The 9,489-nt window shown below is 40.8% G+C and overlaps 1 non-coding gene across 1 annotated transcript; it reads left to right on the forward strand.

The window, feature by feature from the left end:
* The first annotated feature begins 6,804 nt into the window (after positions 1-6,804).
* LOC112704433 (small nucleolar RNA R71) lies at positions 6,805-6,908 on the forward strand. The gene has a single exon (XR_003155058.1). It is a non-coding gene; the product is annotated as a small nucleolar RNA R71 (small nucleolar RNA).
* Positions 6,909-9,489: the final 2,581 nt, after the last annotated feature.

The raw sequence follows: 9,489 nt of genomic DNA on the forward strand, positions 1-9,489 counted from the left end.
ATTGTGGTAGTTTCAAACTGCCACAATCTGTTATGTAAGATTATAAAAAAAAATTTCTGAAAGTCAAAGCACTTTGAAATAACCTTTTTTATAGGTGAAATACCTACATACACTATAAAGGTTGTGAATTTTATCTACATAGCAACAATCAGCAAAAGAAAGACAAAATGCTAACTTAACACATCAACAAAACATCTATATAAATATAATCTTCAAAACTCAACGCATTACAAAAATCTAAAGAAAGCACTGCTGAATTCTTAACTTTCCACCTCATACTTCTCAATATCTGGATATAAAATAGCAATAAAGGACATCATATTTTGGATCATCTCTCAAAGAACGACGACTGGCACAATGTGTTCGGCAAGTAGCGCATTCATTGTTCTTGAGATAATACATGAACGATGAGTCTACATACAGAGATTATCTCTTGAGAAACAAAGAATGAATTCTAAAATCTCTACTTTAATTTATTTTTCAAATAAAACACTCCTTGAACCGTCAAAACATTTTTTCTTTGTGTAAACATTTAAGTTTGATTTATTTTCCAAATTTTTAGAGGAATTTTCATTAATTTTTTATATATTCAGGTGAAGCCTGCTTTTAGCATGACGCATCTTGGTGGACGAAATTGTGATCATCAACAATGGCGCCAATAAACTTGGTAGCACTCTCAAACGTGAATCACACTTAGTCACAACTCCGCACAACTAACCAGCAAGTTCACTGGGTCGTTCAAGTAATACCTTGCGTGAGTAAGGGTCGATCCCACGGAGATTGTTGGTATGAAGCAAGCTATGGTCATCTTGTAAATCTCAGTCAGGCAGATAATAATCGACTATTGGGTTTTCGAATAATAATAAATAATAAACAGAAAATAAAGATAGAGTTACTCATGTAATTCAATGGTGGAAATTTCAGATAAGTGCATGGAGGTGTTGTGTTCCTTCTGAATCTCTGCTTTCCTACTGCTTTCATCCAATCCTTCTTACTCTTTTCCATGGAAAGCTGTATGTAGGGCATCACCGTTATCAATGGCTACATCTCATCCTCTCAGTAAAAATGGTCCAAATGCTCTGTCACAGCACGGCTAATCATCTGTCGGTTCTCGATCATGTTGGAATAGAATCCCTTGATTCTTTTGCGTTTGTCATCACGCCCAACAATCGCGAGTTTGAAGCTCGTCACATTCATTCAATCCCGAAATCTTACTCGGAATACCACAGACAAGGTTAGACTTTCCGGATTCTCATGAATGCCGCCATCAATTATAGCTTATACCACAAAGATTCTGATTAAGGAATCTAAGAGATATGCGCCCGGTCTAAGGTAGAATGGAAGTGGTTGTCAGTCACGCGTTCCTAGGTGAGAATGATGATGAGTGTCATGGATCATCACATTCATCATGTTGAAGTGCAACGAATATCTTAGAATAAGAACAAGCGGAATTGAATAGAAAATAGTAGTAATTGTATTGAAACTTGAGGTACAGCAGAGCTCCACACCCTTAATATATGGTGTGTAGAAACTCCACTGTTGAAAATACATAAGTGATGAAGGTTCAGGCATGGCCGAATGGCCAGCCCCCAAACGTGGTCAGAAGACCGAATAGTACAATCCAAGTCTTCTAATACAAAGGTAAAAAGTTCAATTTATACTAAACTAGCTACTAGGGTTTACAGAAGTAAGTAATTGATGCATAAATCCACTTCTGGGGCCCACTTGGTGTATGTTTGGGCATCAGCAGTCCTTTGTCAGCCTTCTTATCAGAGTTTTGCTCAGGTCCCTCAATTTCAGCCAGAAAATACCTGAAATCATAGAAAAACACACAAACTCATAGTAAAGTCCAGAAATGTGAATTTAGCATAAAAACTAATGAAAACATCCCTAAAAGTAACCAGATCCTACTAAAAACTACCTAAAAACAATGCCAAAAAGTGTATAAATTATCCGCTCATCACAACACCAAACTTAAATTGTTGCTTGTCCCCAAGCAATTGAAAATAAATTAGGATAAAAAGAAGAGAATATACTATAAATCTCAAAATATCAATGAATATTAATTCTAATTAGATGAGCGGGACTTGTAGCTTTTTGCTTCTGAACAGTTTTGGCATCTTACTTTCTCCTTTGAAGTTTAGAATGATTGGCATCTATAGGAACTTAGAACTTCAGATAATGTTATTGATTCTCCTAGTTAGGTTTGTGGATTCTTGAACACAACTACATTTATGAGTCTTGGCCGTGGCCCTAAGCACTTTGCTTTCCAGTATTACCACCAGATACATAAATGCCACAAACACATGACTGGGTGAACCTTTTCAGATTGTGACTCAGCTTTGCTAAAGTCCCCAGTTAGAGGTGTCCAGAGCTCTTAAGCACTCTCTTTTTGCTTTGGATCACGACTTTAACCACTCAGTCTCAAGCTTTTCACTTGGACCTGCATGCCACAAGCACATGGTTAGGGACAGCTTGATTTAGCTGCTTAGGCCTGGATTTTATTTCCTTGGGCCCTCCTATCTATTGATGCTCAAAGCCTTGGATCCTTTTTACCCTTGCCTTTTGGTTTTAAGGGCTCTTGGCGTTTTCTGCTTGCTTTTTCTTTTTCTTTCTAAATTTTTTTCGTAAGCTTTTGCTATTCATTGCTTTTTATTGATTCAAGAATCAATTTTCATGATTTTTCAGATTGTCAATAACATTCTCTTTGTTCATCATTCTTTCAAGAGTCAACAATTTTAACATTCATAAACAACAAGATCGAAAATATGCACTGTTCAAGTATTCATTCAGAAAACAAAAAGTATTGTCACCACATCAATATAATTAAACTAAATTCAAGGATAATTTCGAAATTCATGTACTTCTTATTCTTTTGAATTAGAAACATTTTTCATTTAAGAGAGGTGAAGGATTCATGGAATTATTTATAGCCTTAAGACATAGTTACTAAATACTACTGATCATGTAACAGAGACACAAATATAGATGACATAATAAGGATAAAAACTGAAAAAATAGAAAAATAAGAACAAGGAATGAATCCACCTTAGTGATGCTGGCGCTTTCTTCTTGAAGAACCAATGATGTCCTTGAGTTCTTCTATGTCTCTTCCTTGCCATTGTTGCTCCTCCCTAATTGCTCTTTGATCTTCTCTAATTTCATGGAGAATGATGGAGTGCTCTTGATGTTCCACCCTTAATTGATCCATATTGTAACTTAAATCTTCAAGAGAAGTGTTGAGTTGTTCCCAATAGTTGTTGGGAGGAAAGTGCATCCCTTGAGGCATCTCCGGGATTTCTTGGTGATGAGCTTCCTCATGCGTCTCTTGGGTTCCATGAGTGGGCTCTCTTGTTTGCTCCATCCTTTTCTTAGTGATGGGCTTGTCCTCCTCAATGGGGATGTCTCCTTCTATGATAACTCCAGCTGAGTAACATAGATGGCAAATAAGATGAGGAAAAGCTAGCCTTGCCAAAGTAGAGGGCTTATCGGCTATTTTGTAGAATTCAAGGGAGATAACTTCATAAATTTCTACTTCCTCTCCAATCATGATGCTATGAATCATGATGGCCCAATCCACAGTAACTTTGGATCGGTTGCAGTGGGGATGATGGAGCGTTGGATGAATTCCAACCATCCTCTAGCCACAGGCTTGAGGTCCAGTCTTCTTAATTGAACCGGCTTGCCTTTGGAGTCTCTTTTCCATTGGGCTCCTTCGACACATATGTCCCTAAGGACTTGGTCTAACCTTTGATCAAAGTTCATCCTTCTTGTGTAGGGGTGTGCATCTCCTTGCATCCTGGGCAAGTTGAATGCCAACCTCACATTTTCCGGACTAAAATCTAAGTATTTTCCCTGAACCATTGTAAGATAGTTCTTTGGATTCGGGTTCATACTTTGATCATGGTTCCTAGTGATCCATGCATTGGCATAGAACTCTTGAACCATCAAGATTCTGACTTGTTGGATGGGGTTGGTTAGAACTTCCCAACCTCTTCTTTGGATCTCATGTCGGATCTCCGGATACTCATTTTTCTTGAGCTTGAAAGGGACCTCGGAGATCACCTTCTTCTTGGCCACAACATCATAGAAGTGGTCTTGATGGGCTTTCGAGATGAATCTTTCCATCTCTCATGACTCGGAGGTGGAAGCTTTTGTCTTCCCTTTCCCTTTTCTAGAGGTTTCCCCGGCCTTAGGTGCCATTAATGGTAATGGAAAAACAAAAAGCTTATGCTTTTACCACACCAAACTTAAAATATTGCTCGCCCTCGAGCAAGAGAAGAAAGAAAAGAAGAAGAAGAAAAAGAAGAAGAGAAAATATGGAGGAGAGTAGGGGAGGTGTATTCGGCCAAGGTGTAGAAGAGGGGATTGTGTTGTGTGAAAATTAAGGAGAAGGGAGGGATTTATATAGGGAGAGGAGAGAGGGTAGGTTCGGCCATTTAGGGTGGGTTTGGGTGGGAAAGAAATTTGAATTTTGAAGGTAGGTGGGGTTTATGGGGAAGAGTGGATGTATGTGAGTGGTGAAGGGGGTAATTGGGAAGAGAGATTGAGGTGATTGGTGAAGGGTTTTGGGGAAGAGTGTTTATTGGAAAGAGAGAATGAATGTTGAGAAGAGGGGAGAATTTGGTAGGTGGGGATCCTGTGGGGTCCACAGATCTTGAGATGATCCTGTGGGGTCCACAGATCCTGAGGAGTCAAGGATTTACATCCCTGTACCAATTAGGCATGTAAAATGCCTTTGCATGCAATTTTGGCATTTAAACACCGAAGTGATGCATGTTCTGGGCGTTCAACGCCCATGTGTAGCATGTTTCTAGCGTTGAACGCCAGCCAGATGCTTGTTTCTGGCGTTCAGCGCCAGCTCTCCTCAGGGTGCATTCCTGGCATTTGAACGCTAGGATGTTGCTTGTTTCTGGTGTTCAACGCTAGATCCATGCTCTGTTCTAGCGTTGAACGCTAGCCAGATGCTCCTTACTGGCCTTTAAACGCCAGTAAGTCCTTCCTCCAGGGTGTGATTTTTATTCTGCTGTTTTTTATTCTGTTTTTAATTTTAATATTTTTTTCGTGACTTTACATGATCATGTACCTAATAAAACATAAAAGAACAATAAAATAAAAATAAAATTAGATAAAAATTGGGTTGCCTCCCAATAAGCACTTCTTTAATGTCAATAGCTTGACAGTGGGCTCTCATGGAGCCTCACAGGTGATCAGGTTAATGTTGTATAGTCCCAACATCAAACTTAGAGTTTGGTTGTGGGGATTCAACACTAAACTTAGAGTTTGGTTGTGGCCTCCCAACACCAAACTTAGAGTTTGACTGTGGGGACTCTGTTTGACTCTGTACTGAGAGAAGCTCTGCATGCTTACTCTCCCTTATTACAGAGGGATGGCCGTGTGGTTTAAACACAAGGTAGTCCCCATTCAATTGAAGGACTAATTCTCCCCTGTTAACATCAATCATAGCTCCTGTTGTGGCTAGGAAAGGTCTTCCAAGGATGATGCATTCATCCTCTTCCTTCCTAGTATCTAAGATTATGAAGTCAGCAGGAATGTAAAGGCCTTTAACCTTTACTAACACGTCCTCTACTAATCCATAAGCTTGTCTTACTGACTTGTCTGCCAATTGTAATGAGAATAAGGTAGGCTGTACCTCAATGATCCCCAGTTTCTCCATTACAAAGAGTGGCATAAGATTTATGCCTGACCCTAGGTCACACAGAGCTTTCTCAAAGGTCATGGTGCCTATGGTACAGGGTATTAAGAATTTCCCAGGATCTTGTTTCTTTTGAGGTAAAGTTTGCTGAACCCATGTATCAAGTTCACTAATGAGCAAGGGAGGTTCACCTTCCCAAGTCTCATTACCAAATAACTTGGCATTCAGCTTCATGATGGCTCCTAGATATTGAGCAACTTGCTCTCCAGTTACATCTTCATCCTCTTCAGAGGAAGAATAATCTTCAGAGCTCATGAATGGCAGAAGGAGATTTAATGGAATCTCTATGGTCTCTATATGAGACTCAGATTCCTTTGGATCCTCAATAGGGAACTCCTTCCTGCTTGAGAGACGTCCCATGAGATCTTCCTCATTGGAATTCACATCCTCTCCCTCCTTCTTGCATTCGGCCATGTTGAGTATATCAATGGCCTTGCACTCTCTCTTTGGATTTTCTTATATCATTCATGAAACTTAAAGTGGCCTTAGACAGATTAGAGACTAAATTTGCTAAGTTAGAGATATTTTGTTCATAATTCTCTGTCTGTTGCTGAGAAGATGATGGATAAGGCTTGATATTGCTGAGCCTATTTCTTCCACCATTATTAAAGCCTTGTTGAGGCTTTTGTTGATCCTTCCATGAGAAATTTGGATGATTTCTCCATGATGAATTATAGGTGTTCCCATAAGGTTCACCCATATAATTTACCTCTGCCATTGTAGGGTTTTCAGGATCATAAGCTTCTTCTTCAGAAGATGCCTCTTTAGTGCTGTTAGATGCATTTTGCCATCCATTCAGACTTTGAGAAATCATGTTGACTTGATGAGTCAACATTTTGTTCTGAGCCAATATGGCATTCAGAGCATCAATTTCAAGAACTCCCTTCCTTTGAGGCATCCCATTATTCACGGAATTCCTCTCAGAAGTGTACATGATCTGGTTATTTACAACCATGTCAATAAGTTCTTGAGCTTCTACAGGCATTTTCTTTAGGTGAATGGATCCACCAGCAGAATGGTCCAATGACATCTTAGAGAACTCAGATAGACCATAATAGAATATATCTATCATGATCCATTCTGAAAACATGTCAGAAGGACATCTTTTGGTCATCTGCTTGTATCTTTCCCAAGCTTCATAGAGGGATTCACCATCTTTTTGTTTGAAGGTTTGAACATCCACTCTAAGCTTGCTCAGCTTTTGAGGAGGAAAGAACTTAGCCAAGAAGGTCGTGACCAGCTTATCCCAGGAGTCCAGGCTATCTTTAGATTGAGAGTCCAACCATGCTCTAGCTCTGTCTCTTACAGTAAAAGGGAAAAGCATGCGCCTGTAGACTTCAGGATCTACTCCATTAGTCTTAACAGTCTCACAGCTCTGCAAGAATTCAGTTAAGAACTGGTAGGGATCTTCCGATGGAAGTCTATGAAACTTGCAGTTCTGTTGCATTAGAGCAACTAATTGAGGTTTCAGCTCAAAATTGTTGGCTCCAATGGCAGGAATTGAGATGCTTCTTCCATCAAACTTGGAAGTAGGTGTAGTGTAATCACCAAGCATCCTCCTTCACTACAAGAAAAAAGGCCTATGGCCACGCTTTTTTCTTGCCACGCTTCAAAAGCGTGGCCAAAAGTGGTCAATAGCCACGCTTTTATGAGGGTGGCGATAGATTAGAGATTTGGCCACTTTTTTTATTGCCACGCTTCAAAAGCGTGGCGAAAAGTATCAACAGTCACGCTTTTGTAAGGGTGGCAATTGATTAGAGAAACGACCACTCTTTTTTTTGCTACGCTTCAAAAGCGTGGCCATAGAGAGAAACAAGGACGTTTTGAAAGCGTGGCGACAGGGTTTCATTATGGCCACGCTTACAAAGCGTGGCCATATCCTAGTACTCTTTTGGCACGCTTTAAAAGCGTGGCCAAAAGGTTCTTTTCTGCCACGCTTCAAAAGCGTGGCCGTAGAGCAAAACAGTGACGTGTTAAAAGCGTGGCGAGAACCTAGGGGTGTTCAACAAAAACTCTAAAAATTACCAACCCCACCCCCCAAACCCCCTTCCCCCCAAACGAGTGCTAGTGTGTTACTGCTGCAGCGCTGCGCTTCCCTAACCCTAACCCCCAATTCGAAACCTAATCCAGCCTCCCTCTTCTCCAAATCTCGCCCGCTGCGCACCCACCACCCATCCACGGAGCCAACCACCCACCGACCCACGTCCTTGAGTCTCGAGGCCGGCGGCACCCACGTCCCTCCCACCACCTCGAAGCCTTCCTCCGAAGTCCCAACGCCGAAGCCTTCCTCTTCGCAGACAGAGCAGAGATCCCCCACCACCGGTGCACCACGAACACGAAGCCGTCGCAGGATAACGCCACTGACCCACTGACCCAACAGCCAGGATAACACCACCACCCACCCCCAAACGAACCCTAGCCCCTCTCTCCCTACTCCCTAAGTCTCACAGCCTCGCTCTCTGCACCATCCATCGCCGGTGAGAGACCTCCTCCCACTACCTCGCAGCTGCCGCCGACCTTCCTCCCATCGCTGCCCTTCCACTGCTCCCACCCAGGACCTGCTCGCGGACAAAGCAGCACACAGCCAACCACAGCCAGCGCCCAGCGCCCAGCAGCTCGGCACCACCCTTGCAAGTCGCACCCACCACCACCCTCAGGTATGTAACTTGACTGAAATTGTTGTTCTGTTTGTTGTTCCTTTCCAATTGCGTCAACTGCTTCTGGTTTGTTTTGTTTTGCTATTCTGTCGAATTAGTGAATTAATTGATTGATTTTAGCTGTTATATATTTTTACAATCCCTAAACTGTAGCCTACTTTATTTTTTCTTGCCCTAAGAAAATTTTTTCTATATATGAATTCGGTAGCTTCATTAGCAAATTTTTACAATTCCTGTTTTACTGTGCACCCACCCGCCGCCACTGCCGCTACCCCAGCACCCACCCTGTTTTACTGCTGCTGTTTGGAATGAATTTGTCTTTCCTCTGAATGTTGCTACTAGTATGCAAGGAGCTAGTAAGGCAATGGCAGCCATGAATAAGGTAGCACCTTCAATTTTATATTTTTAAGTGTTTCTTATCCTTACATAACATATATTTGTTCCTTTTTCTTTTTCTTTTCTGGATTGAACTGCAATGATTTCAGTTTGTGGAAGTCTGTGTAGTTCTTCAAGAGTGCCTTGAAATGAGAAAAAGATATGTTTTTAAAGAAGCGGTTGCTCCATGGGACAAAGAAGTTATATTTGACCCCAGTACTCCAAAGCCTAACCCACAACCATTCTTTTATGCACCTGAAGGAAAGTCTGATGTGAGTTTTTATGAAATTATTTTATACTTTTCCATCATCGAAGAGGTAGATATCCCAATTTTATCTTCTGTGATTAAATGAATGTTAATTTATTTTGTAATGCAGCACTACTTTGAAATGCAAGATGGGGTTATTCACGTATATCCAAATAAAAACTGTAAGTAATTAGTAATACACCAAGTTTCTTCTAGTGTCTGCTTTGAACTGCAGAATATAGGGAGTAGTTTCATTTAACAAGTTTCAGTTTTTTGTTCATTGCATCTGACATATTTTTAAGTGTCCCTGTCCTGTTTCACTGACTATTATTTTCTCTCAGATCTATACTGCAGCTGTATCAGCAAAAAACTGGAAATAGTATGTCCGTATTTATTGTTTTCTTTCCCCATTTGGTTTTTTGGTGTTGGGCAAGAGGGATTACAGGTTTTGGTCTCTAGTTACTGCTTTCTCATTAACTGATATTTTTACAGAT

The sequence above is a fragment of the Arachis hypogaea genome, chromosome 7 (assembly GCF_003086295.3).
Source record: "Arachis hypogaea cultivar Tifrunner chromosome 7, arahy.Tifrunner.gnm2.J5K5, whole genome shotgun sequence".
In the NCBI taxonomy this organism is placed as follows: domain Eukaryota; kingdom Viridiplantae; phylum Streptophyta; class Magnoliopsida; order Fabales; family Fabaceae; genus Arachis; species Arachis hypogaea.